Below are 7,693 nucleotides of genomic sequence, written 5' to 3'. Positions count from 1 at the left end.
AAGGACATGCATAGGTTAGACAGGAAAAAGATATTCTATGCACACAGTAGCCAAAGGAGAGCAGGACTGACTACACTAACACCAGACAAACTAGTCTTTAAGTCAAAAACTGTTATAGAAACAAAGAAGGACATTATCCCATATAATAAAAGCCTAATATGCTAAGTGTCTGGTCATTTGGTTGACTGTTCAACCAATCAAAGCATAATATGCTAATGATATGCTAACGCCGCTCAAACACTTGCTATGACATGCACTAACCACCAGGGGCAGAGGCTCTGACCAGTAGGTTAGTTTGCTGCTGGGGTCTTGCCCATTGGGACAGAGTGAGATGAGTTGGACATGCTCTGGAACTTTCTTGCAGTCCCTCCCCAGCTGGCCAACCTTCTGCATCCCTCTCCAGCCCAGATTGTGCACCGGTGGGGTCCCTCTGCCTGACCTGCACCCTCTTGCAATTCAGGATCCCTTGGGGGATGTCGGAGAGCCAGTTTTGGCCCTATCCCACAGGCCAGTCCGAGGGACCCCACTGGTGCACGAATTTGTGCACTGGGCCTCTAGTATAATGATAAGAGAGTAAATTGGTTGATAATATAACAATTATAAAGGTATATGCACCACACGCCAGAATTCCTAAATGTATAAAGCAACCATTGACAGAACTGAATAAAGAACAGATAGCTCTATGATAATCGCAGGAGACTTCAATAGCCCACTTTCATTCATGGATAGAACCAAACATATGATCAATAAGGAAGTAGCGGACTTGCTAACACAATGAAACAGATAGATCTGGACAAAACACGTCATCAACAACAGTGTTGCATTGTTGTGGCTCTCTCAAATGCCTATGGAACAGTCTCTAGGATAAACCATATGTTAGACCACGATGGACTCATGTAGAGATCAACAGCAGAAGGAAAACTGGATAATCTTAAACAACCACCCTAAAACAACCAATGGATTAAGGAAAATTAGAAAATATCTTGAGATAAATAAAAATGAAAACACACATACCAAAACTTATGGGCTGCAGATAAGCAGTGCTAACAGGAAAATTTGTAACTGTAAAGGCTTATATTTTAAAATAAGAAAGACCTCAAATCAACAACCTAACTTTATACCCTAAGAAACTAGAAAAAAGGACAAACTAAAGCTAAGGAAGCAGAAGGAAGGAAATAATAACAAAGTGAAGCTAAAATACAAAATAGAAAAAAAAGAGAAAAATCAAAGAAATCAAGAGTCAGTTATTCAAAAAGATCAACAAAATTAACAAACTTTAGTTAGAAAAAAGGAAGACTCAAATAACTAAAAATGGAAACAAAGATAAGGACATTACAATTAATTTTACAGAAATAGAAAGGATTACAAGAGAAAACTGAAAACAATTGTGGTAACCTAGATGACATAAACAGATTCTTAGAAACACACAACCTACCAAGATTGAATCATAAAGAAATAGAAAACCTGAATAGATCAATAACTAGTAAGGAGATTAAATTAGTAACCCAAACCTTCCATTAAAGAAAAGCCAGATCAGATGGTTTTGCTGGTGAAATCTACCAAACGTTTAAAGAAAAATTAGCACCAATTCTTCTCAAATTCTCCCAAAAAGTTCAAGAGGAAAGAATATTTCCAAGCTCATTCTATGAGGCCAGAATTACCCTAATATTATCAAAGCCAGAAAGACACTACAAGAAAAGAAAACTACAAACTATTAACCTTTATAGATATTGATGCAAAAATCCTCAACAAAATATTAGCAAAAAACCTAAAAAACATATTAAAAGGATTGTATATCATGACCATGTGGGATTTCCCCTTGGAATGCAAGAACGATTTAACCAGAAAATCTATCAATGTAATACACGGCATAAACAGAATGAAGGGAAAGAAAAACATGATTGCCTCAATTGATGCAGAAAAGCATTTGACAAAATTCACCTTTTATGATTAACACACACACACACACACACACACCAAACTAGAATGGAAGGAAACTGCCCTAAAACTATAAAGACCATATATGTAAAGCCAACAGCTAACATGATACTTAATGGTGAAAGACTGAAAGCTTTTTCTCTAACATCAGGAATAAGACAAGGATGTCTGCTTTCATCACTTCTATTTAACATAGTATTGGAAGTCTTAGTCTGAGCAATTAGACAAGAAAAATAAATAGAAGGCATCAAAATAAAAAAGAGAGAAGTAAAACTTTCTGTTCTCAGATGACTTATATGTATAAAACCTTGCACTTATATGTAGAAAATCTTTAAAATTCCACAAAAAAACCTGTTAGCACTAATAAATAAATTCAGCAAAGTTTCAGGATGTAAAATTGCACTAAAAAAATCGCTTGCACTTCTAAATACTAACCATGAACAATACAAAAAAGAAGTTAAGAAAAAATAAAATTTACAATAGCATTGAAAATAATAAACTACTTAGGAATAACCTTAACTAAGGAGGAAAAAGACTTGTACACTAAAAGCCACAAGTTGTTGCTAAATGAAATTAAAGAAGAAACAAATAAGTGGAAAGACATTCTGTGTTTAACTCAACAATAAAAACCCCAATTTAAAAAAATGGGCAGAGGACTTGAATAGACATTTCCTCAAGGAAGACATAAATAGCAAAATGATGCTTAGCATCTTTAAAAAAATTAAAATTGATTTTTAGAGAGAGAGAAAGGAAGGGAGAAGGAGAGAGAAAGAGAAACATTGATGTGAGTGTGAAACATTGATCGGCTGCCTCCTGCACCCAACTTGGGCATGTGCCCTGACCTGACTGGGAATCGAACCAACCACATTTCAGCGCACCGGCCAGCGTGCTGCTCAGCATCTTTAATGACTTTGGACATGCAAATCAAAACCACAATGAGATACCATTTCACACCAACTAGGATGGCTACTATTAAAACAAAACAAAACAGGAAGTGTGGGTGAGGATATGGACAAATTAGAACCGTGTGCACTGCTGATAGGAATTTATGTGTTTCAGTTCCTTTATAGTTCTTCAAAAACTTAGAATTACCATATCATCCAACAATTCCACTCCTGGGTATATAACTAAAAGAACTGAAAGCAGAATCTCAAAGAGCTATTTGTACATTTATGTTCAAAACAGGATCATTCACAATAGCCCACATTTGAAGCAACCCAAGTGTCCATCGCTGGATGGGCGATAAACAAAATGTGGTGCCCGCATACAATGGAGTACTATGCAGCCTTACTCAGAAAGGACACCGGCCACAACAGGACGAACCCTGAGGACTTTATGGTGACTGAACTCACCAGTCACAAACAAGACACACTGGATGATCCATCTTTCAGAGACGGAAGGTAGCCTGTGCGTGCAGATGCTGGGGGGAGGAATGGGGACTTAGTGCTTAGTTGGGACAGAGTTCTGAGGAAGAATGGTGCCTACGGTTGCACAGCAATAGGAACGGAATGCATTTAATACTACCAAACTGTACACTGAAAAACAATTCGAATGGTAAACTTTGTTTTTTATATTTTACCACAGTTTTTAAAAAGTGAAGGGCCATGAAAACATGGGGATGAGGGGCCTTCTCAAGGAGGCAGTGGAGGGGCCTCCGGCGCCCAGCGAGAGGATGAGCTGGCCATTGCAGTTTGGGAGTCGTGATCCTTGTGTGTGGAAAGCTTGGGTTGGAGGAAGGAACCTCTGGGGACAGGGCACCAGTTGGGAGTTAGCCTCCAGGCCCATGGTGCTCAAGCATCCAGGACATCAGAATGGCCGGGAGCTGACTGGGTGCAGGTGTAGGGGGTCCCACACACTTGCATTCTAACAAGCTCACAGGTGACTGGTCCAGGACCCTACTTTCAGCACCACTGTTCCAGGAACAAGGCAGCGGGTTAGTAAGAGGTGCTGGGAGCGAAGTGGGTAGCCAGCCTCTGGCAAAGGGGCGATGTCCAGGCCCATCCCAGGGTCTCACACCTCATCTGCTGTTTACACTTGCTCTGCGTGGTTTACAGAAACCACCTGAGGGGATTTACTGCCCACTCACAAGGACAGCGTAGTTGTATAAACAGCCCCAAATGACCTATTTCCTGGATCTCCCCTCCCCACCTGCCCCAGTGAGAAAGGCTTCCTGTACTTTATCACCCGCTTTTATGGGCCCGGTGATATGCGTGGCCTCGCTGACTGCTCTCCTCTGTCCTGTGACCTGGTAAGACAGCAGCCTGCACTCTGTGGGCTCCCTGCTTTGATGCCTCTTACGGCTGAATGCAAGCGGCTGCTTTTAAAAACAGTTAATAATTTTCCCAGGCCAGAGCCAGGCTGTGCACCTGGGGGAGGGCTGACTTGGTGTGGGGGAGTCTGTCACATCTGGCCCTCACAGGGTTTCCGGGAGATGCAGGCCGCTGCTTCTCCACCCTGGGAAATGCTAGGGTTCTGAAGACCTCACCGCTGCTGGGGAGATAGCAGACTGAGTCTGGGGTCACCTACCTTCAGAGCACCTTCTGGGACCAGCCACACCCCATCTCTCATCTGGTTCCCTGAACACATTGGTCCCCTCCTCTGGGCATCTATCCAGTTCCAGGGAGGGTGCTGGCTCCCGGGTGTGTGAGCAGATCCGTTGGGCCCTCAGCATTGGGGAACTTGGAGACACAGCCCATCTCCCCCAGCGAGGCCGCTTGTCAGTAACAGATCAAGAGCCCTGGGCGTCCAGACAGCTTGGCAAGGGCCTCTTGACTCTGGCCGCCATGCCCCCTGGTGCCTAGGGACTTGGCCTGGAGCTCCTGGGAACCTCCCCAGCTTCCTTCTCGTTCTCCCACTCTGTCCAGCCCCATGGTCCCTGCCCCTGTGCCACTGCTGGGGGCGGCATCTTCCTATTCCTGGTGGCACCTTCTTGGCCTGGCAGATGTGCCTCCCTGTGGGGTGGGCTCCAGCGAGGCAGGAGAGTGGCGCTGAGTGTGCTGGGGTGAGGCCACGTGCCAGTGGCATGGCTCTCCTCCTCGGAGAGTGCCCAGTGCCTGGCATACCATAGCCAAGAAATGTCTATTGTCACCATCATGACACCAGGGCCAGGGGGCGCACACTTCTTCTGGTGCTCCCCTAGCTCTCCTCCAGGAGGCGCCACCGCTGTGCCCCTGGAGACCAGCAGGAGGAACACTGGCCTGGCTCCTCCTGGGAAACCCAGGCGGCGCCTCCTGCTGGGTCCCTGTGGGAGTGCAGCCGGGGCTCAGGAGGCCAGGAGGGTGGCTCTGCTTCCAGGGCAGTTTTCCACTCCCGGTGTCACCAGGAAAACAGTACTAATACTTCTTGGCAAGAAACAAATAGCTTTTCGCCTTGGGAGGGTTGGCCGCAGAGCGGTGCCTGCTCTGGCACTGCTGGGTGAAAAGAGCAGGCCTTCTCAGCCAACACCCATCAGACAGGATGAAATCCCACACTTTGGCGCTGCCTCCGCCTGGAAACTGCGGAGATGGAAAATGGATGACAAAGCAAGCCCTGGGAGAGGACTCGGGTGTCCTACATCCCAGACTGTCTCCAAACACAAGCCTCCAAGCGGATAAGGTGTGCCCCGCGGTGCCTGGCCTCGGGCGCTGGGACAGATGGCCAAGTGCCTCCATCCAGGGTGTCCTCGGACAGACCTGCCTGGGTGGGGTGCTAGGGGCCCTGGGGGAAGAGGGGCCCGGGGACCTGCAAGAGTTGCCATGGTGACAGGGTGGTGCTTCCCGGGGAGGGAGCAGCATGCCCGTCCTCTCTCTCCCTGCGCAGGGACCAGGTGTGGGAGGGGTCAGGGAAGGTGGTGTAAGGCACCATATAAGGCACATGGTGAGGGAGTTGCATATGTTGGTCAAGGCAAACTCAGTCTTCCGTCTTCATTAGGATGGAAACGCCTCAAACGTGGGATATAAATTACACAGTTGAATCTTGGTTTTGTATCTATAGAAAGAAAAGAAATCAAATAACTGGGGATGATGTTTTAATCCTCAAACCTTTAACAGTTTAAACATGTGTAAAAAGGAATTTTCAATAAACATACAGCTTAGCAATGTTCCACACCTACATCCTGGAAGCATGAAATGTACCTTCATTTCAGGAGGATGTGACCGTGTTGCAAACCAAACCATGCAAAATCTTTTGATGACTCAGGTTTTGAGCAGGCATTTTTATTTGAAACTTCATAGTTTACGTGGAAGCGTTTTAAGGTTCACTTTGTGAATAAATGCTGAGATCTGAAGCCAGCTGTGCCTGTGTTTCTGGAGGAGTAGTGACCTGTGGCTGAAGGCAGCAGCGCCGCCTCGTGAGCGTATATACTCCGTCTAGAGAGCCAGCTACTTAGGAAACCATGGCACTGCCGATGGATGTGGGCGCCGGCTCAATGCCAACAGGAATTGCCAATTTGGGAAGCAGTGAAGAAAGAAACTTTATTCAGTGCAAACAGCTCAATATGATACAGCACAGCTATGAGAAAATCACAGCTCCCCAGGCCTGTTCCAGGCCTAGTGCTGCCCTGTTCCGAGTTCACGCTGTCGTCACTGCCTAATTAGGAAGGGCCCCCCTGGAGTTGTCTGTCCCCCGCTCCCCCGCAACTGTGCAGAGCTGAGCAGAGCTGTCCCCAGCAGGGACCACAGGTGGAGTCCGTCCCCGTCAGGGCCCAGGCGCTGTCGTGGAGGCTCTGGGTTTGCAGCCTCGCCTGCCCTGACCTTTCCAGCCACTGGGTTCTCCCCGCAGCCTGGGGCGGGGAGAGGGGGGGTCAGTCCGTGCGGGGCCTGAGCTGGTCAGCCTTTCTGCCTCAGGAGCGCACGGCCTTCTCACCGAGAGGGGCCATGGCCACTGCCAAGCTTGGGAGCCCACAGAGTCCCGGTTCAGTAGGTCTGGGGTCCAGCCTGGGCTCCCCCTTCCTTATGCACAAGACAGGGGCCACGCTTCCAGAACGTCTGGTCTGTGCCTCGGCGTCGATGGGGGGCCAGGTGTCACCGCAGCCACAGCCCTGGGTCCCCTGGGCGGGGGGCCTCAGTGTCCCGCCATCCTTCTCGGTGTGATGTCAGCAGGTCACTTCATTCCCCAGCCCTCGGTTTTCCCACCTGAACATGGGCTAACGTTTCCCACGTCCTGGGGACATCACTGTGCAGAAGCCAGAGGCCACGGTCGTGCTCCCCAAAGCCCCTTCCTGACTCCGTGTGGGCTTTGCCTGTGTCCCCCCCTCGCCGGGACCGCCGAGCCTGCTTTCCTCCTCAGGAAATGGGACCTCTCCAGTGCTGTGCTGCTCAGAGGCTCGGGGTGGGAACTGCGGGTGAGGGCATTTCTGACCCAGTGGCCCCGCCATGGGAAGCTCAGTCCGGCCGACGGACTCAGTCTGATGCCTCCTCCCGGCACCAGCGCGACTACCCAAACCAGGGGCCTGGGCAGCCCAGTCCGGCCGACGCTCTCCGGCCCCTGGGATGAGTTCTGCAGGCGGGCCCCACCGGGCCCGGTCAGGGGCTGTGGAGTTGGTCTTGGCCCGCAGGACAGTGCGGGGTGGCTGTGCCTGCTCTGCGCTTCGCGGCTGACACCAGCTTCTGAGGAACATGGCATTTCCTGCTGGCACTGCGCTTCTCTTCCCCCACTTCCCTGTCAGCAGAGCGATGTGAGGACTGACTTCCTTAGGGGACAGCCCCTGTGCTCCCCACACCTGACCTTCGTCACTCAGTCAATGGCTGCAAATAACCTGTGCAGGAGGGACAAGTGC

This window comes from Myotis lucifugus, unplaced genomic scaffold (genome assembly GCF_000147115.1).
Source record: "Myotis lucifugus unplaced genomic scaffold, Myoluc2.0 scaffold_446, whole genome shotgun sequence".
NCBI lineage: Eukaryota > Metazoa > Chordata > Mammalia > Chiroptera > Vespertilionidae > Myotis > Myotis lucifugus.
This window is presented reverse-complemented; position numbering follows the sequence as displayed.